This window comes from Eubalaena glacialis, chromosome 18 (genome assembly GCF_028564815.1).
Source record: "Eubalaena glacialis isolate mEubGla1 chromosome 18, mEubGla1.1.hap2.+ XY, whole genome shotgun sequence".
Taxonomy (NCBI): Eukaryota; Metazoa; Chordata; class Mammalia; order Artiodactyla; family Balaenidae; genus Eubalaena; species Eubalaena glacialis.
Genome location: NC_083733.1, coordinates 50,044,676 through 50,067,037, shown reverse-complemented (window position 1 = coordinate 50,067,037; position 22,362 = coordinate 50,044,676). Strand labels below are relative to the sequence as shown.

General features: G+C 41.4%; 1 non-coding gene across 1 annotated transcript; it reads left to right on the top strand.

Annotated features, from left to right (window-relative positions):
* Nucleotides 1-7,391: 7,391 nt before the first annotated feature.
* On the top strand, nt 7,392-7,496 carry LOC133079251 (U6 spliceosomal RNA). Its single transcript, XR_009698130.1, has one exon. It is a non-coding gene; the product is annotated as a U6 spliceosomal RNA (small nuclear RNA).
* Nucleotides 7,497-22,362: the final 14,866 nt, after the last annotated feature.

Genomic DNA, 22,362 nt, shown 5'->3' with positions numbered 1-22,362 from the left:
TTTCCAGCTCCCTTTCATTTCAAGAATTTTTCATCTGTTGTCACAGTCAGGAAGATGGATGGGGTGTAGGAAACTGTGAAACTTCAGACCTAAAGGTAGTCAGTTTCTTTTTTTAAAAAAATAAATGTATTTATTTTTGCCTGCATTGGGTCTTCTTTCCTGCCGAGGGTTTTCTCTAGTTGTTGCAAGCAGGGGCTACTCTTCATTGCGGTGCGCGGTCTTCTCATTGTGGTGGCTTCTCTTGTTGCAGAGCATGGGCTCTAGGCAAGCAGGTTTCAGTAGTTGTGGCATGCGGGCTCAGTAGTTGTGGCACACGGGGTTAGTTGCTCCGCGACATGTGGGATCTTCCCAGACGAGGGCTCGAACCCATGTTCCCTGCATTGGCAGGTGGATTCTTAACCACTGCGCCACCAGGGAAGGCCCCAGGTAGTGAGTTTCTTGAGACATTTATAACTCTCTGCTTAGAGATTTCTCTGCCCAGAGGCTGTGGAGCTTGAGACTCCACAGAGGATTTTGACTAGGCTTGGGGGAAAGATGGGAGGGACTTTTGATGACCAAATATATTGAACAGTTTTAGCACTTGCTATTTCAAGTGTATGAACAAGCTAGCACTTACAAACAGGACAAAATCAAAATTTAATGAAAACTTAATAAACCTTCAAGCCAGAGAAGTCTTTAAACTATTCAGAAAGAGGTATTTAAACTGTTGTATCTGCCTGCCTATGGAAGAAATGTGGTACTGCCATTCACCTGGGAACCATCTTCAGTAATAAATTTGGATGAGAGTCCATCTGGTTTTCTTATCTATTCTTTTTATACACGCAGTGTTGCAGGTGCAGGGGAATATGGATGGAGAAAAAAATGCACATGGAACTATATTAGATTGGAGTTTGCCATTTCATTCTTTTGGCAGGTTAGCATATGCAAAATGAGACTGTGGGGTCTTGGCGGGGGATTCATTTTGAGGACTACAACTAATGAGCAAGAGTTTGCCAAAAAGAGACAGGATTATCAGTTAAGATTTTAAAACTTTTATTGAAGTACCATTAACGTACAGTGAAATGCATAGATCTTAATGTGAAGTTTGATCAGTTTTGAAAAAAATGTGCATATCCGTATGACAATATAGAGCATTTAACACACTCCAGAGTTGCTTCATGACCCTACCCAGTAAATTTTGGCTGCCTCTCTTCAGAGGCAACCACAGTTCTGATTTCTATCACCATCAATTAGTTTTATCAGTTTCATATAAGTGGAATCATGCAGTGTGCATTCTTTTGCTCAGAAAAAAGTTTTTGAGATTCTTCCATTGTTGCATGTATTAATATTTTATTCTTTCATTGCTGAGGAGTACATCACTGTATGAAAACACCACTATTTATTGGTCTATTCTATTGATGGAGGACATTTGGGTCTTTCTTCATTTTTTCCTCCCTCCCTCCCTCCCAGTCTCTTACTGCACTTCCTCCCTCCCTCCCTCACTTCCTCCCTCCCTCCCTCCCTCACTTCCTCCCTCCCTCCCTCCTTTATTTCTTTCCTCCCTCCCTTCCTCCCTCCCTCACATCCTCCCTCCCTCCCTCTCTTCGTCCCTCCCTCCCTTCCTCCCTTCCTCCATCGCTCCCTCCCTTCTTTCCTCCCTTTCTCCCTCCCTCCTTCTTTCCCACCCTCCCTCACTTCCTCCTTCCCTCCTTCCTTTCCTCTCTTCCTCCCTCCTTCCTTTCCTCTCTTCCTCCCTCCCTCCCTTCCTTCTTCCCTCCCTCCCTCCCTTCCTCCCTTCCTCTGTCCCTCTCTCCCTTCTTTCCTCCCTTCTTCCCTCCCTCCCTCACTTCCTCCCTCGCTCCTTTCTTTCCTCTCTTTCTCCTCCCTCCTTTCCTTCTTCCCTCCCTCCCTCCATCCCTCTCTCCCTTCTTTCCTCCCTTCTTCCCTCCCTCCCTCCCTCCCTTCCTTCTTTCCTCCCTCCTTCCCTCCTTTCCTCCTTCCCTCCCTCCCTCCCTCATTTCCTCCCTCGCTCCTTTCTTTCCTCTCTTCCTCTTCCCTCCTTTCCTTCTTCACTCCCTCTCTCCCTCCCTCCCTCCTTTTCTTCTTTCCTCCCTCCCTCCCTCCCTCCCTCCTTTTCTTCTTTCCTCCCTCCTTCCCTCCCTTCCTCCCTCCCTCTCGCCATCCCTCACTTCCTCCCTCTCTTCTTTCCTCTCTTCCTCCCTCCCTCCCTTCCTCCCTTCCTCCATCCCTCTCTCCCTTCTTTCCTCCCTTCTTCCCTCCCTCCCTCCCTCCCTTCCTCCCTCCCTTCCGTGCTTCCTTCCTTCCTCCCTCCCTCCCTTCCATCCATCCTTCCTTCCTCCCTCCCTCCCTCCCTTCCTTCCTTCCTCCCTCCCTTTCTCCCTTCCTCTCTTTCTTCCTTTCTTCTATTAACATTCTTGTGCAAGTCTTTTTGTGAATATACATTTAAATTTCTCTTAGATAAATACCAAGGAGTGGAATTTTGGGTCATGGTGTAGGTATGTATGTAATTTCATAAGAAATTGCCAGAGTAGTTTCCGAAGTAGCTTTACTGCTTTACTCTACCATCATCCGTGTGTAAGAGTTCCACGTGCTTCATGTCCTCAAAAACAGTTGGTGTGGGCATTCTTTTTTAATCTAGCATTTTAAAGTTTGAAGTGGTATCTCATTAATGTTTTAGTATGCATGTCCCTGATGATAATGTTGAGCCCTTTGGTATGTGCATACTGGCCATTCATATATCTTTGTGAAGTGTATGTTCAAGTCTTTTGCCCAGTAGTAATGGAGTGTTTTCTTATTATTGCATTGTAGGATTTCTTTGTATATTCTAAATGCAAGTCATTTGCCATATTTCTCCTTGTCTTTGCCTTGTGTGTTCATTTATTTATCAAGATCTATTGATGAGCAGTTTTTACTTTTGATGGAGTTAAATTTATTTATGTTTCTTTTATATTTAATGCTTCTGGGTTCTCACTAAGAAATCTTTACCTGCTCTGAGGTCATGAAGATATTCTCTTATCTTTTCTAATAGGAGCTTTATAGTTTTAACTTTAGGTTTAGACTACAGTTTACACTAATTTAATTATTGTCAGTGGTGTGAGGTAGGACTTAAAGATCATCTTTTTTTTTCATACAGATATTGAGATGTTTCAGAACATTTTGTTGAAAAGACTATTATTTTCCTGTTGAATTACTTTGGTGCCTTTGTCAAACATCTGTTGACTCTTAGATGTGGATCTATTTCTAGACTCATTATTCTGTTTTATTGATCTTTTTGTTTTTCCTTATACAAAAACCACAGTGTTACTATTTCTTTGTAACAAGCGTTAATAACTTTTGTTTTTCTTTCTCAAAATTGCTTTTGCTCTACTAGACCTATTTTTATATAATTTTTAGAATCAGCTTTACCATTTGGATTCTTGAATTTCTTTTGGCATGGAATTGAATGAAAAGATCAAAATGGGAAGAATTGACATCTTGGAGGTATTGAGAATTTCAATCTAAAAAGTAGATTAGTTCGTTGCTTATTTAGATTTAAAAAAATTTTCTCTCAGTAGTTATATGTAGGTTTTAGGGCAAATTTCTTGTACAACTTTTGATAAATTTATCTCTTAAGTATTATGTCTTTTTAGTGCTATTTTAAAATTGTATAAGGTAATTTTTTTATTGCTAATAAGTAAAAATGCAATTGTATTTTGTATATTCACCTTGTATATATATTGTGATATTGCTAAATTCACTTATTTTAATTAATATTTTGGGGGGTAATTTTCTTAGGATTTTCTCTGTGTATTACAATGTTATCTGTGAATATGCATAGCTTTATTACCTCTTTCCCATTTGTTATACCTTTTCCTTTTTCCTTTGCCTTATTGAATTGTCTGGGGTTTCTAGTAAAATGAAAGCAGACATCCTTGCCTTATTCCTAATCTTAGTTGGAAATGTATGAGTTGTTCACCACTAAGTGTGTTTTTAGCTGTAAGTTTTCAGCAGAACCCCATTAACAGATTGAGGAATTTTCCTACTATTTCTATTTTGCTGAAAAGCAGTGGTATTGAAGTTTATCAAAGGTTTTTGCTCTGGATCTATTAGACAATATTTCTGCTCTTTAATGTGGTAAATTACAATTGATTTTCAAATGTTAAACCAGTCTTACATTTGGGGGAACAATATTACTTTTTTGAGATGTATTATGTTTGTAATATATTGTTGGATTAAATTTTATAATACTTTGTAAAGGATTTTATCATTTATGTTGATGAGGGATATTGGTCTGTTCTGTTCTTTTATTATAATGTCCTCTGATTTTGGTGTGAAGATTATGTTGACTTTATAAAATAATATGGGAAATGTTCCTTTCTCCTCTACTTTTTGAAAGAATTTGTGAAAGTTTGATATTATTTATTCTATAAATATTTGAGAGAGCTTACCAGTAAAGCCATCTGATTATGGAGCTTTCTTTGTGGGAGATTTTTAATGGTGAAAGTAATTTCTTTAACAGATATAGGACTAATCATATTTTTACATTTCTTGGATGTGCTTGGATAGCTGCATGTTTCAAATATTTTTCCATTTCATCCAAATTTTTGAATTTTTGGCATAGTATTCTTGTACTATCCTTTTAATGTCTGTAGGTGCCATAATAGTGTCTCTTATTTATGATATTGGTAATTTGTGTTTCTGTTTTTCCCTTGATCAGTCTTTCTAGGAGTTTAGCAGTTTTATTTATCATTTCAAAGAAATGATCTACTTTACTGATTTCCTTTGATATCATTAGTTCTTTACTTCTGTTTAATTTTGATTTAATTTATTCTTTTTCTAGACTTTTCAGTTGGAAATTAGGTCTATTGATTTTAAACCATTTCATTTTTCTAATATAAGCAATTAATTCTATAACATTACCTCAAGTGGTGCTTTAGTTGTATCCTATCAATTTTAAAACATAGTGTTTTCATTATTATTCCTTTTAAAATATTTTATAAATTACATTGTGATTTTTTCTTTGATCCATGACATATTTAGAAGATTTTGTTTAATTTCCAAACACTGTGGATTTTTAAAAAGATGTATTTCATATTTGCTAACTTTTAATTTAATTCTAATAATTCTATTATAGTCCTAAAATTACTCTGTATTTCAAGGTATAATATTTATTGATTCTTCTTTAATCTCTCAACAGATGGTCTATTTTCGTGAATTTTCTATACTCACTTGAAATAAATATGCATTTTGACTTTGAATGCAGTGTTTTGTGCAGCTCTGTTAGGTTAAATTGGTTGGTAATATTCAAATATCCTTTTTCTTCTTCTTCTTATTTTTTTGTCTACTTCTTCTATCAACTACTGGAGAGAGAATAAAAGTCTACAGTTATAATTCTAAATTTGACTGTTTCTCCCACTAGTTTGTCTATTTTTGCTTCATGTATTTTGAAGATCTGTTGTTATCTACACATTCACTCAGTATGTCTTCTTGATGAATTAACCCTTTGTCAGTAGGAAATGTTTCTCTTTATCTTTTGAAATATTTTTATCTTGAAATCTTCTTTGTGTGATTATGATATAGCTGCATCGCCTTTCTCATTCTTGTTGTTTATATATCATTTTATCATCCTTTTATATATATCTTATCTGTGTCTTTATATTTAAACTGTTTCTTGTAGACAGCATATAATTTGGTCTTCATGTTTTAGTCTAATATTAATAGCATTTAATATTATTAGTAATATTGTTGGGTTTAAGTTTACAATCATATTGGTTCTCTATTTTCTTATTGTTCTTTTTTTTCTACTCTAAGACTGATTGAAAAATTTTAGTATTTCATTCTTTATCCTTTATTTATGTCTGAACTTCTTTGTTGGTTTTAGTAGTTACCCTCTCATTCTTCCTGCTGTTGTTGACATACATTTTACTTCTACATATATTGAAACTCCACAATACAATGTTATTTCCTTTCTTCCAACAGTCAAATGTTGTTTAGGAAATTAATAAATGAGGAAAATGTATTTAATATTTAGTCCATGTATTTGCCATGTCTAGGGCTATTCATTCATGTAGGCTTAGGTTTCCATCTTGTATAAGTTCCCTTTAGCCTGAAGAAATTCCTTCACTTCTTGTGTAACAGGTCAACTGGTGATGATTTTCTTAGTTTTGTTTATCTTGAAATGTTTTTATTTTATTTTCAATTTTGATTAGTATTTTCACTGGATATACAATTTTAGGTTGACAATTTTTTCCCTAGTTTTTAAAGATATTATTCCATTGTCTTCTGAATTTCAATATTTCTGATAAGAGGTAAACTGTCATTCTTATCTTTATTTCTTGGAATCTTTTTCTCTGTGGTTTCTTTAAAGATTTCTCTTTTTATCATGGATTTCTAGCAATTACAATATAATATTCATTGGTGTGACTTTCTTTAATTTTATCCTACTGGAAGATCATTGAGATTTTGGATCTGAGGTTTATTTTTTATTAGTTAATTTGAAAAATTCTCAGCCATTATCAAATAGTTTTTTCTGTCTAATATTTTTCTCATCTTCCCCTGGTGTTCCAGTTCAACATATTTTAGAATACTTGATGTTGAATCACAAGTCACTGAGGCTCTTTTCATTACCCATGACAGCAACACCATACCCCATGTAATTACTGGGGTAAATTCAATGGATGCATAATATTGAATTGTAAAAACATGTAGTGATTTACTTATTGTGGTAGGTAGCTTCTGATGTAGATCCCCAAATATTTGCCTACTTGTATTCCCATTCTTATGTAATCCCTTCACCTTGAGTGTGGGCTGGATCTAGCAATTTTTCTTCTAATGAATAGAATACAGCAAAATCAATGAGAAGTCACTTCTGTGATTAGGTGACAAAGACTCCTAGCACTTTCTTGCATTTGTTCTGCTTGTTCATTATAATGAAGCAAGTTGCAACATGGAGAAGCCCACAAGGCAATAAACTGAGGGTATGCTCTGACCAAAAACCAAAGAGGAACTGAGACCCTTTATCCAAAAGCCTGCAAGGAACTGAATCCTGCCAACAACTACATGAGTGACCTTGGGCATGGATCCTTTCCCAGTTGAAACTTCAGAGAAAGACCTCAGCCTCAGCTGCCATCTGAGAGCAGTCTTTCTCATTTAGAGGATCCAAATAAGCCATGGGCAGATATGAGAGACATTGTGATATAAGCTGTTGTTTTAAGTTGCTAAGTTTTGGGGCAATTTGTTACACAGCAATGGATGACTAACACACTTTACCTGTCTACCATTTTTGGGCATGTTCCCTCCTTTTATTTGCTGTTATAAATAATGCTGTACTAAATAGCCTTGGGCATAAAACTTCATTTTCAGAAATGAATATCCATAAGTGAAAATGATGAGTCAAAACACATGAGCAGTATGCACTCTGATAGTGCATATAATAAAATTTTGGAATGATACAGAGAAGATTAATATGGCCACTGCTTAAGGATGATACACAAAGTCATGAAGTGTTCCATATTCTTTTTACAAATGATTAAAAGCAGTTCAATGAAGGAAGGATAGCCTTTTCAACAAATGGTGCTAGAATGAGGGACCATCTATAGGCAAGAAAATGAAACTCAAACTAAACTTCACACCTTATACAAAAATTAGCTCAAAATTGATTATGGACTTAAAACATAAAACTATAAAACCTTTAGGAAAAATAGAAAATAAAAATACTTTGGCATCTAAGGCTAGGCCAAGAGTCCTTAGATTTGACACCAAAAGCACAATTTGTAAAAGAAAAATTTGATAAATTGGACCGCATCAGAGTTAAAAACTTTTCCTCTGTGAAAGTCCAGGTGAAGAAGAAGAAAGAAAAGTAACAAACTGGGTGGAAATATTTGCAAACCACATAGCCAACAAAGGAGTAGTATCTCGAGTATATAAAGAACATGCAAAACTCAATAGTTAAGCAAAACAAACAGTCAAATTAGAAAATATGCAGAAGACACAGACTTTTCAATGAAGATGATATGCAGATGGCAGATAAGCACATGAAATGATGTTTAACATCAAGAGCCAGCAGGAAAATGCAAATTAAAACCATAATGAGATATCACTGCATACAGATCAGAATGGTGACAATAAAAAATGGTGACATTACCAAATGCTAGCAAGGATGTAGAGAAACTGGATCACTATTATTTTGTTGATGGGAATGTAAGATGGTATAGCCATTCTTGAAAACAGTTTGGCAGTTTCTTATAAAACTAAACATGAAATTGCCATAGGAATCCCAAATTGTACTCTTGGGTATTTATCCCAGAGAAATTAAAACTGTGTGCACACAAGCACCTGCATGTGAATGCTTGTAGTGGCTTTATTCATAATAGTCCCAAACTACAAGAGCTCAGATGTCTTCAGCAGGTGGATAGTTTAATTGTGGTACATATATACAAGAAATATTATTCAGCAATGAAAATAAGAAAACTACTGATACATGCAGTCATTTGGATGGATCTTCAGGGAATCTTCTGAGCGAAAAAAAACCCAATCTCCAAATGTTACATACTACATATTTTATATATTGTTCTTCAAATGACAAAATGTTATAAATGCAGGAGTTAGGGACAAGAGATGGAGAATGGGAGGCAGGAGAGTATGATTGTAAAAGGGCAGTATGAGAAATTCTTGCGATGATGGAAGGTCCTGTATCTTGACTGTGGTGGTAGATATGTGAACCTTATACACGTGATTAAATTGTATAGAACTGAATATACATAATACACAAATGAGCACAAGTAAAATTGGGGACATCTGAATGCTATGTGGACTGTATCAATGTCATGGTCTTGGTTGTGATATTATACTATAGTTTTGCAAGATGTTACCACTGGTGAAAACTAGGAAGAGGTACATGGGATCTCTCTGTATCATTCCTTTCAACTGAATGCAAATCTATAATAATCTCAGTAAAATTTCAATTTTAAAATAGAGTGAGCATTTTTATAATTTTAAATATATTGACAAATTTTACACCAAGAAAGCACACTAATTCATAATTATACTCACCAGATAAATGAGCTAGTAACCAGCACTCTCACTATTAAATGGCTCTATCAACTCTTTGCCCTTGCCAATAGGACAGGAAATTCTATGCAACCAACATTAAGCGGGATAAGAAGAGTTGTTTTATTCTGATAAAAATTCACTTCACCAGGAATATAAAAAATTACATATTTTTTATATAATTAGTTCTTAATTCCTTGTACAACACAGCACAGACATACATCAAGTAAAAACCCATGAAAATAACATGACATTCTCCTCTCAGAAATTAACAGATCAGGCAGATGATAACAGTAGAGAAAACTTTAAAACACTACCAACAAGGTTGATTCTATATCCAAATCTAATCTACATATACTTGTAACTGTATATTTGTGTTGAACAAAAATATACACTTTTCAAATATCCATGGTATACTGAGAATTAAACACAACCTATGGCTTTAAAAAAATCTAAAGACTAGAAATAATTCAAGCCAAATTATTAGACCAGAATATAGTAAAAGTAGAAAAAAAGAAAACGTTAGACAAGAAAATTCACTCTAATTGCAATTTAAAAAGGTCTTTCTAAATATCGTGTACTAAAGAGGGAATCAAAGCTGAACTTGTACATCATTTATAAACATTAAGTGTTAGAAATAAATGATTGAATCATTCAATTAAAGAGACTAGAAAATGAAAACAAAACAAAACAAAACAAGACAACTCTGATGGATGCAAAAATGACCACAAATTCCTCCTGTCCTGGCCTCTACGCTCTTAGGTGGTGTCCTCTCATAATGACTCTAGTCTTGGCCATGGGACTTGGATTTAGCCAACACGACAGTGGAAAACACACTACAGGCAGAGACTTGAAACATACATTCGGCCTCACTCTCTTGCTGTGATCACCATGTGAGGAAGCCAGGGCTGGGCTGCTGCAAGATGAGAGCCATGTGGCCCAGTCACCCTTGTCACCCTGGCCAACAGCCTGCCAGCTGCCAGAAGTCTGACCAAGGACACCTTAGAACTTCCAGCCACCAGCCGACTCACCAGCTGACCACAGATGCACGAGTGAGCCGAACCGTGGTTAGCTGAGCCAGCCTGAACTGGAAGAAACACCCAGCCAACCCATAGAACCACGAGCTACATGAAACATGGTTGTTTTTAAGCCACTAAGTTTTGGTGCTGTGGCTTGTTACACAGCAAAAGCCGTGGCCTAAAAACATAAGGTTAAGAAAAAGAGGCAGTTCTCACACAAAGTCGCCAGTCGTGTCACTGCTCTTCCATCATCCTTGCTAATGAAATAAAGTACTAGGCAAACGGTCTTTAAAGGTATGTATGGGGCTATGGGATTCTAAGGTGCCCAGAGTCAGGCTGCGAGCAGGGGACACCCCCTAGACTGAGGTCTGCTTAGAAGCATGCCTCTTCTCTCTGTCGTAAGCGATAGCATTCACTCTGGTGGCTTCCATGTCGGTTTTCCACACCAGATAATGAGCCACTTCATCTGAAACCAGAAGAAACAATATGGGGGTGGTCGGAGGTCTTACAGCCTTCACTGGCTGTCAGGGCCTCTGCTCTCAAAGCCATGGCTACGTGGACACAGGCCAGATAACGGAAGCAGCCTGTGCGATGCGGAGTTGGGTTGAACCAAGAGTCAGCCCACAGACCTCAAGGCCAAGTGGCACACAGCAGGTCCTCAGCACATGTGTGGATGAAGGTCTGCACATGGTAACGATCACGGGAACATAAGGTGTGGTGATGCTATGTGCCTGAGATTATTCTGTGGGTGATTCTTCGGGTTTCTCTAGATCGAGAGTAAATGTATGCAGAAGAACCCAGAATCATTTGCAGATGGGCTTGCTGAGCTGGCTGGCTTAGTCTCAAACCATCTAAATGGAAGTCAAGGATTTCTACAGGGACCCGTTCTTCCACAGGTGTTCCTGCAGCCTCGTAAACAAGACAGAAGGGACAGTATGAAGTAAAAAAAAAAAAAAAAAAAACCCTTAAGAACAGACAAGATGGTGCAGAGGCAACACATCTGTTGCAGTGGGACCAGCGGCTGCCGGCAGCTTTTATTTGGCTTTGTTTGTGCAGCTGAGAGGCGGGCCTGGTTGGAGGTTACAGCGCTTGCTTTCCCAGTGCCTGTAGCACTGGGACAATTAGAGACATGTCTGGTCCTGCAGGATCAGGAGCTATGCTGTGCCTTTCTGAGGGGGCTGGTGACCTCTCCTGGGCCTGTAATGATCACTGCCATTAGGGCACCATCATCCTTGCCTTCATGTCATGCATGAGCTTACGAGATGGGTGAAGGCCTCCAGAATCTGAAAAGATGATGATACATGCAAAATTCAAAATGAAATTTTCTTTTTGAAAAATTACAATTTAGATGTAAATGGAAATGAGCATGTCTTCTTTTTTGATTTTCCAGTCTAGAAGTTCTGAGTATATTCACTGAAGCTGGGTTTTCCTTCCAGGTTGGGCCCCAGCTCTGGGTTCCCTCTGCCTGCTGGGCCTAGCAGCCCTGCATGACCCAACCATCTGTAAATGCAAGCTCCAGGGCACAGGACCTTGGCCTGCTTCATTGTTATACTGTCCCTGGCCCCCAAAGAGGTCTGAAGACCATATCCCTCAAGTTGTTCACTCACAGTAACTCACTGGTCAGGAAATCCAATTCCACAAGATTTCTAGAGATTCCTCAAAGTGGTTAGTCTCTCTCTTTCAGGATCTTCGGATTATTCAAAGATCTGCCTTCGTGCATCTCTGTGGCATGGGCACTAAGACGGATGACTCACATGGTGACTCACACTGTCAGCATTTGCCAGTTTTTAGGTTTTTGAGTCCTATATTGACTTTGCATTAAAAACTTAGAAATTAGGATGGGCAATTGTAAAGAAAGAAAGAGAGAGAGAGAGAGAGAGAGAGAGAGAGAGAGAGAGAGAAAGAAAGAAAGAAAGAAAGAAAGAAAGAAAGAAAGAAAGAAAGAAAGAAAGAAAGAAAGAAAGAAAGAAAGAAAGAAAGAAAGAAAGAAAGAAAGGGAAAGAAGGAAGGAAGGTGGGAAGGAAAGAAGAAAGGAAGGAAGAAACAAAGGAAGAAAGAGTAAGCAAATAAAAGCCTATGGGGCAGGTTGGATGGACTTGCTGCTGTCGCCTAGCCAGGGACCTGTGTGCAGTGCCCCACCCAGCCCAGGAACTGCACACCTTCCCTTTGCAAACCTTGGTCCTTCTACTTTCAAGCTTTGTTGTCAAACCTGAAGCGTGGCTTCATCTCACCATTTCTCCTCCAGCTTCCAACCAACTGAATGGCACTTGGGGATCTGGTAAATTGTCCATTCATCTGCCCAGCTTCCCTCTGTTCCTCACATTCTGCATTTTCATGGGTGGCCATTTTCAGCCTGGGATAGACTGGGCGGCCACCGGCACAGGGAGCTTCAAGGAGGCTTGTCCCAAACCACAGTGTCTGTGAATGCTGGCATTGTCAAGATGGTCCCTGTTACATACCTGCTCATGAGAAGAGGAGAGAAAGCACCTTCCCTTAGCTTTGGGTTGAATTTATTTTTGTTCCATGAGACTGCAAAAGTCCAGACCCATGATGCCTATCTAAAAATCTAACCATATCAAAAGAAAATCTTTGCTGTATAAATGAGATTAGCTATCCCCCAATTTTGGTATATAAATTGGTTCTCCATTTAGACTTCCTCCCCTGCAGTACTCCTTCATTACAAACCATCATTGCATCAGGATAACATTGGGAAAAAGAAAAGCAACACAACAAAATACTTAATTTCATTAATCTGTTCAGCAATACCAATATAATGATGCATAATATTGATTTTCTTACTTAGGATTTAAAATCTCTACTTCTTTGCACAGAATTAAATGCTTCAAACTGATATTCCACCTCTTTACAGTCGCATCTTTAATTTAGTTGTTATAATTAGGCATTAACGGGTGTCAGTAGGATAGCCAGTTAGAGACCATTCTGTTCTGCTTGTCTTGATTATCACAGTTTAGATGTAAAGTAAATTAGAATGAAAGACTATACAGTCCAATTACAGATAAAAGCAGCAAACTGCACTGTTGTAATTAGATGCCAGGACTATTTTTCTTAGATTTTGTATCTCTGAAGGCCCTTCTTGTAGCTACTTGGCTGAAGCCACTGCTGAAAGACTTCAGGATGGACCTGAGTTGTTGCAGCCACATTGTTTCTTGCAAAACTTGAACTTCTGACTGGGCTTTCTTCCTGGGAACCTTTCTCAGCCAGAGCCCATGAGGACTTGCTAGAGTGTTTCTCCCTTGGGGCCAGGGGTCTGCATGCATCCCTGCCTTTCACTGCCTGGGAAGCTCAGGTAGTTGGATGAAACAAGTGCAAAGGTCAGTTTCTATGTGAATCTATCTGGCTGTTCCTACCCTCATCCTCTTATCCTTTCTCCTTTTCCCCTTGTCCTCTTCCTCATTGATGTCGAATATTGGGTATTGCACTGCCTTTTGGGTCCAGAATGCTGGTTAAAACCATGCCTTTTGTGGAATTTTCTAGAAGTGAGCATATGCTAAGTGGTGCCTTCCTGTAAATGCTGCTTATTTTTGAAAACTGACCAAGGAGAGCTTGACATGGCCACTGAAGAGTGACTTGGAGGTAGCATGACCCATTCATTCATTTCACAAACATTTATCAACTGCCCACCCTGCCAGACATGAGGCTAGACCATGGGCTCATGGACACACCTGCTGGGGTGGGGCTCAAGGCCTGATGAAGGTGGGGCAGCCATGGAGTAGATAATTGGTGATTATGATACAGCATGAAAGGTGCTCGTTGGGCTGAAAGCTCTACATTCTAGGGTCAGAGCAGGAACACGCATCCCCATGAGAGGTGAGAACTCCCTAGTCCCTTAGGCTGTGATGCCTGACTTGTTTTGAAGGATTAGGGGGAATTATTTAGGAGGGTGGAGAAGCAACAGGGAGGGACTTCCAAAAGGAACACCATGTTTAAGTCAAAGGCACATAGGTGGTTTCAGATGGCTAGAGCGTGGTGGGCAATGCAGCTCTACAAAGTAGGCAGGGCCAGGCCATGAAGGATCTTGTGAACCTATAAGCCAAAAGAGGTAACTCAGGATCTGTCCACAAGGGGAAAAAGTCCACAAGGACCTCCCTGTCCTGGGATAGACTCCCCAGTTCTCAGTCCTATTGAAGTCCTGGCACACACTGGCATCTCTGACCCCCATTGCCACATGGTTATTTTAAATTTACCCCTAGGCTCTCAATGGAAAGAGCCCCTGCCCCAGACCTTGGTGTGTGAGACTGTTAAGAGGGACACATACTGTCTTGATAGGGTGTACATGCTCAGGCTTGTCGGGAGCCAGCAGGGCTGGGGAGAGTGAGGACATCCTTTCATCGCAGGGGCATAAATGGTTACTGAGTACCCAGCTGATACTCCTTTAGAGGAGAGCCAACCCCAGTACCAACAAACGCTTCTTACCCCTGAGGACCTCTGGATTCCAGGCCTGGTGATGAAATTTCTAGGACTCAGAGCCGCCCAAGATGCGATGGGCTGAGGACCTGTGCACTTCTTCTCATTGAACATGTTTTGCGACCGGCTGGAGGACCCTTACTCAGGACCCAAATGGTAAAGGGAAGACATGGCCTAGAGTGGCTTCTGCTGGACCTCCTCACCACATGGATACCTCACATCACTGGATGCATGTGCAGAAGCTATGGTTATTTCAATCCACCAAGCATTGACTGTGAGTCGGAGGGACACCAACGTCTACTGCGCATGTGTACATGAGAGGTGCCTAATTTTCAGCCTCCTGGAAATTCACATATCCTAATACTTCCTGGTGTGTTTTGTAAAGCACTCCTACATTAGAGTGAGACGGCTGCTCTGGACCCTCCCCAGGCTGGGCCTGCAGTAATCCATGCTTTTCTCAAAGCACCTCCCCAGCCATTCGACCTATTTTCTTATGAAATTCACTGGTACCTCTCCATGCAAATTCGGGCTGGAGGCACTTCCTCTCAGGTAGTGCTAACAGGGGAATCCATGATATTCATATTTAAATCATGCAATTTCAAGTGTTCAGCAAATGAGAAGGAAGGCATCTGAAGAGTTTGAATTGTGTGACCTCACCACCAAACAGAGCTCAGGCTTGGGTGTGCATCTGATCTTGCCTTACGTAGGTCTCAGGTGAATATGCCTCTGGGCACGCCCTTGCTCCATGCTAAGTGGATATTAGGGTTTAAAGAGATGTGATTTATGCAATATAACCCATAAATATAAAACAGGTACTGCAGCTTATCATCTCCTGCAGAGGCAGGATTCAGTGCTCCCAAACTGAAAACTACTTGAGAGATGAAATGTCACTTTCCAACTTGGTTCTTCATAATGGACCTCAAGGGTAATTCGACTATGTAGGATGTTAGCTGTGGGTAGTGACCTTGGGACTCAAATTCCATGAAAGAAATAATTCCGCTTTTGTGAACGTCAGTGCACGTGGGATCTGGGTCATCATGAGTCTGACCTCTGGGAACATCGGTCAACTCTGCATGGCCTCTGTACTGGTTTTATCAAACACTCATCCTCCACGCTAAGATGGCCCTTCAGAGGAACATGCCACATGATATCCAATCATGCTTTCTCTGGGAGACATTTTTAAAGTGAGCTGATCCCATCTAGGAGAGAAGGATTGAGCAGAATAAGGTCCCACCATGACCTCTCAGGGCACTAGGATGCACTAAGTCTCCTGACGTTTAGGTCACACTCTGTGCGCCACTAAGGAGGCATTTAGTTGTCTGGATTGGCTCTGTGAAAACCTACAACCCCACCCTCCAATATCAGTGCACATCTGCACACACACACAAAGACACATACAGACACATGAAGACACACACACGCACGCACACACGCACACACAGACACACACTGGATATCTAACAAAAATCAGAACCAAAGAGGAAACCTTATTCCCTGCAAATGTTCTTGGAGACACCACTTTTAATTTAGGAAGATTCCTTTTTTTCCATGAGGAATTAATTTCCTAGAGATCATTTAAGGTGTGATCCAAGTGTATATTTTCTTTTGCAAACAGATCTGACCTGTTACTAATTTTGCCTACAATTAGTTTGGTGTAATTACCGCCACTTACAATTTAGTCTGCTTTCACTAAAAAAAATTATTGTTCACGGGGTCATAAAACTCTTTAAAAATTGCTTAATGAAAAATGGAGCCTTGGGAATGTTGCACAAGATAAGCCCAACCATTAAATCCAGGACTTCCTGGGTGCATGAGGTAGTAGGTTGTGTCGGAGGCTCTCCAGCACTGTGTGTGTGTGTGCACGTGGGCACATGTGTAGAGCAGCAGTGTTTGGGAGAGAAGCCCCTTTTATAGGTGTCATCTTCAGCCCTGGATGTGTGCTGTGTAGCCTGGCAGGGCCTGAGACACCAACTCAAAACAGAGAATACTCAGGATGCTCTGTCTCCATCTCCTGTGTTTTTTCTGCTGGGTCAGAATGGACAGATCTAACCAGAATAAAGAAATAACGAGGGAGCGGTCTAGAGGAACAAATACTAGCCTTCAAGCCAATTTTGACATCACAGAGAGATGCTGTCTGAGCTAGGCTGACTCTGCCACGTCCTCTTGATAGAGACCTCACAGTTGAGGTGTCCACAGCCTGGTAGGCTCATATCCCGTGACAAGCCTCCTCCCATGAGCCATCCCTGATGGTGTGCAGTGATAGCTCCCTCTTCATTATCTCAGAGGGACTCAGCCCCTCCCCCTTGCTCACTCTTCTCTTTCCCCTGATTACTGGGCTGGAGAACAGTGAAGCCAACAATCCTTGAAAGCTCTCCAACAACACACGTCTCTCAAGTCTGAAGAACGCACTAGCTGACTTTGTTCCGAGGTCCTGCGTGGGCACACGTGTTCTGACGCCCTGGGCATATGCACACATGCTCTGATATTCAGGTGCTCTCATGTTCTGGGTGTGCACGCCTGAGCCAGGAGAGTCTTGTAGAATTCCTTCAAATTAGAACAGAGCAAAGGGCAGAGAGTGAGGAGACCCTAAGGACGAAGATGACATGTGTGCGGAGAATGATTCCAGTCTACAGCGCTACCTGGAGAGTCGGTCACAGCCGAGTCTTCGGAACTAGACGTCTGAGCGTGTGGCTGACAGAGACTGACTCCCCTGAGACTGAACCTGTGGCTCCGGCCCCCACGTATCAGAGCTGCAGCCCAGCTTTGCTTTTTCAGTGGAGAATGGACAGTTTCTGCGTAGACGGTGAGAAATGGAGTAAGGTGAGTGAGAAGTGGAATGTGAGACTCCAGAGGAGCCCCTATGTCCAAGAGCATAAACCCTAGCAAGATTAGGATGCTGGGCATTTGGGAAGACAACTTTCCTCAATGTATCATCACATACTCCCAACAAGCACCAGCATTACCCGGAAGGAGGTTAAAGTTGTATAAGATACGGTCCGCAAAGTATGCTGTAGGTTCTCAACCTCTGAATTTAAATCTAGCAAAGATCTAAAGATCGTGTTAGCACCCTTCTCTAAGGGCTTCCCATTACATTCAAAATAGAATCGTAACGCCTTGCAGACCCCATGAGGCCTTCCTGAGCCTTAGACTCATCTGCCCATCTCTGGGCAGCCACATCAGCCATCCCTTGAAGGAGCCCAGGCAGCCTTCTGCCTGGAGGCTTCCCCCAAACCTCTTCATGACTCTATTCCAGTAGGGGATCCTCAGAGAGGCCACCCTGCTCACCTTCCCCATCACTTCCACCTCCCTCACCTGCTTTCCTTTTCATCGTGGCATCTGGGGCCAGAGCTCAGATGGGACACTGCCACTTACCAGCTCTGTGATCTTGACCAAGTCACCTAACTTCTCTGTGCCCCAATCTCTTCGTCTAAAATGAGAGATCATAGTACTGCCTGGTACCATGGGTGTGAGGATTCAACAAGGCAACACCTGTAAAAAAGGGCTTAGAATGGCTTTTGGCAGAGAAAAAACACTCAAGAAGTGTTGGCCGTTATTATTTTTATGATTATATTTATATAATATTTAATTACATAATTTGTATAATACACATTTAATCTGTAATAAGAATTATCAGTAGTCTATTATTCCTGGCGAACCAATGCAGAAGCTTGCACGCAGCTTAACCCAGCGATTGAACAGTAGGGTCCCAACGTGCGTTCCATATCCTGCCAGCTAAATGACACACAATTATGTGTGAGTGCTGAATATTTTCTTTTTATAAATGTATGGCCCACAACTTCGTTATCTCCTGCAACACTTTTTAAAGGTAAGGTATATTTGGCAAAAGTAACTAACAATAGTGTGCCTAACTTAAGTCAAGAACCCCTTGCTTGACTGGCCCCCATTGTTCCAAAATTCTGGGTGAAATATGATTTTATTTGCTATGGAATTCACAAGGGCATTGTGGAAGGACAATTTACCAGTCCACAGAGCTGGTGACTTCATGCCCAATGCCCAGGATGCCACAGAGCCCTGGCACTTGAGAGAGGGTCATGATAAATGGACCGCTTTTGTTTATGTAACTTAAATCCGGGCATTCTCTCCAAGGTAGGAGAGCTCCTTCCAAATTATCTTTAGGAAAAAAAATAGTTCTTTATATGCAGTGTTCACTTCTCTTAAGGGAATAGGATCTTTTGTAAGTGGAATTTGTTTCCAGAAATTAGTGCTGAGACTGTTAAACTGAGTTCAATATTCTGTTTCAATCCTGATGTAAAATCCTAACTTAGAAAGAATATGTTTTATGAGATGAGACATGGATGACTCAGAGGATGCAATAAATTGAGTCAGTGATTCAACATTCATAAAGAAGCAAGCAGTGTGGGGCTTTAAAGCCTTAGATACCTTATCTTTGTTTAGAAATAAAATCAAGAGGTCTCAGAAGTATTCTGTTGGTTTGGAGAGGGCTGGAAAGAGGAAGCTGAGTCCTGGGTTCACCTCCGGAAATTCCAGATTCATCCATTGGAACCCAGTTGGCCACAAGCAAGTCCTTGTTCAGGCGTTTCTGGGCATTGACATGTCCAGTGTTTTTTCAGCTTGTCCCTGTATACTAAGCATGTACTGACCACCTACTATACATGGAGAACTGTTCCGTGTGCTGGGGAAACAGTGGTAAATGAGAGTCCTAGGTGTCTTCTAACGAATATTTCTTGACCACCTTCCAAGTGTCCAGGGCTGTTGTGCGGGGCCCAGGGACACAGCACTTCCCTCCGCTCATTCCCAGGTGGATGGACAACCAGTAAAAGCATAAATGATGTAAAGTCACAAGTGACAGGTGACATGATGAAAATGAAGACAGACGAGGGCCTAGGAAGTGATGGGGGAAGGCAGGGAGGCTTCTCCGAGAATCCCCTCTGGAGACGGAGTCATGAAGAGGTGTGGGGGGACCCTCCAGGCAGAGGGTGGGTGGGCTCCTTTGAGGTGGCTGCTGTGGCTGGAGTGAGATGAGTGAGTGGCACAGAGATGGGTGGATGAGCCTAGGGGGCAGAAAGGCTCAGATGGCAGTGGCTTCATGGGTTTTGCAAGAATTCTCTTTTGATTGTGATGGGAAGTCCTTTGAAAAGGATACTAACATGATCTTTATTTAGATCTTTGCTAGATTTAAACTCACTGGCCAAACAGGTTGGGAGCCTACAGCATACTTTAGGGACCACTCCTGCAGATGGGGGCCAGGCAGGCAGGGGAATCAGGAAGGGGAAGGGGGTGGGATGCCACAGGGAGGGGGAGGGGCATCGGCAGACGCAAGCACTGGCCTGGCCTCTCTGCAGAAGGTGGTCGTTCTCTTGCATCACAGAGGAGGGCAGCCCCAGAGAGAGAGTGCATCAGCACACACATGGCACCAAATGAGGCTTTCCTCAGGCCATTATGGGCATTTATGTATCTGATATTTTTTCAGCTTGTCCCTGGACAGCAAATTCACATGCTCGATTTCTAGTGCTAAATGAGGACTGTAGAAATCCTGCCTGCCCAAACCCACAGGGTGGCTGAGATCTTTGGATTTACCGGACAGCCACTGCGGTCTTCCCTTCCCTTCATGGGCAGGGAACACATGTCCAGGTCCAGCTGTGTTTCTCTGCATGTTGAAATCTGAGTTTTCACCGGCATCAGGAGAGCGACCATGGCTGTGGGTGAGTAACATGCCCTTTGGCTTATCCTCCCACCTTTTCTTTACCCAGTGAGCCAGGGTGGCTCGGAGCAAGGGCAGGAGCAGAAAGGGACCATGCCCTTGGCTCCGCCCTGTGCGCCCTTATCAGTAGGGCTGTGCTGCGGGGCTGGGTGGCCCCTGGTTTCCGAAAGCAACAGTGTGCTGGCACTTTTCCTGTTCCTTGGCCTTTAGCAGAGACCAGCTACTGCGGGGGTGCTCACTGGAGGCCTCCCAGCACCCTTCGCCCGTGTTATTACGGCAACTTAAGAGTAGTAAATAAAAGGAACAAACGAAATAAAAACACAAAAAGGAAAAATAATTAAAACAATAACTATTCCATTCATTCTGAGCACATCATCTAAGATCGCATTAGAAAAAAACTACAATAAAAACACGCTTTTAATCTGATAGTAAAAAAGCCCAATAAAATAAAAATGAGCTCCATTAATGAAAATAATGGCTCTTACCCCAGCCAGTTAAAATGCTAAGCTTATGTGTTTTGGGGTTTGGGGGCACTGAGGACTGTTTATTTTCCCACAGCTGGTGATAGATTTGCTTTTGTTACATACTGGAGATGGCCCCCGCTAATTAGTATTGCTTAATATAGAATCTTACCTTTTGTGTGAAGCCCAAAGAAATTGTGTAGGAAGACAACCAATTCCTGGGGAAATGGGTCAAAGAACTGCTCTACTTAAGGTTTGGACTTCAGTTAGGAACTCAGATAGGGAGCTGTACGTGTATGTGTGTGCATGTGTGTGTGTGTTTCTCTTTCTCCCTCCTTCTTTTGCTCCTAACCTCCTCCCCCTACCAGCCCTCCTCCTCATTACTTCAGTTTGCTTTTGCCCCTTTTAGGGAATGACTTTAATTTACTTGCACATGACAGGTAAGTCCCACCTCAGACTCTTTTTGGGTGAAATGGAGGTATAAATAGATAAGGCCACAATAATAGGAGACCTCAGCAAGACCCTTTTCCTTGCTAGAAAAATTGAGCGGCTTTGCTCAGGACTTCCTCCTGAACCCTGCATCCCTGCATCTGGCATCCTGAATGGCCTTCCTTCCTCACAGTGGCCTTTTCCTGGGCTTTCCCCCCCCACCCCCGTTTCCTCTCTAGCACGTATTATGGGTCGTAATTTGTAATTGCTTGTATGTTATTTGTTTCATTTTGAATCTGTTGACTGTAGCTACAAAAGGAGAAATGACACCACTCACAACCATGTCTTGACCTCTGAAGCCTTTGCTGAGAGCCAACCTCACCAAACTCAGGATGAAACTCATTCAAAGAAACTCTGTCCATTTAATCAACTCCTCTGCTGCCCTCCCAGGGCCCTGATGCTATGACTACAAGTACTTATTTGTTCAAATGAATATTAACATTGTAATTTAGTACCTAATTATGCTTCTCTAGTCATAACTGGAAATGTGGTATGAAAATCCTTACATGCTCTTTGGCTATCAGCATGTACTTTTGTCAATATTCTGGAATTGCCGGAGCTTTCTTTCATGTACCATCTTTGTGCTCATATCTCTCCCTGTCTCTGATCCTCCCTCGTCGCTACAGATTTACTCTCTGCCCTTGCCGGCTGTGTTGAGCACTGTGGTCTTGCTTGAATAAAATAGGACGTCTAGAGTTCAGCTCCTTCCTAAAGAAGTGTGTGCATAGATGCTGTTCAAATGGCTTCATCTTTTGCCTGATAATAGTACCAGCCACAGAGCATAGATTTTAGGATTCCACCACTGGGAAAACCATGCCTGCCACACGTAAGTGCTCAATAAAGTTTGCCTAATTAATAATTCTCGTCTTGTCTCATATTTCTAGGCCAGTAGCCCTCAGTCCTGGCTGCACATAAGAAAACATGTATCTTTAAAAAAATCCTCATGCCTGGTCTCATGTCAGAACGGTGAAATCCGTGCCTCTATGAATGGGGTTTCCAGATGGTTCCAACAGGCAGGGAGGATTGAGATCCCTGCTCCAGGCAGAGCCAACATATGAATGCTTTAAAGAGCCACTGTTCTCTCTATAATCAGTTCCAGTGTATAGCAGCCATTGGCAGATGATCGAAAAATTAGTTTCGGCTTGGAACTGTTCTATGAACTGATTAGCCATATCCCTTTTAGTGGTGGTGGAGAAAGGAATGTAGGCTTTATATTGGTAAAATTATTTTGGAAAAGAGATTGATCTATCAATATTTT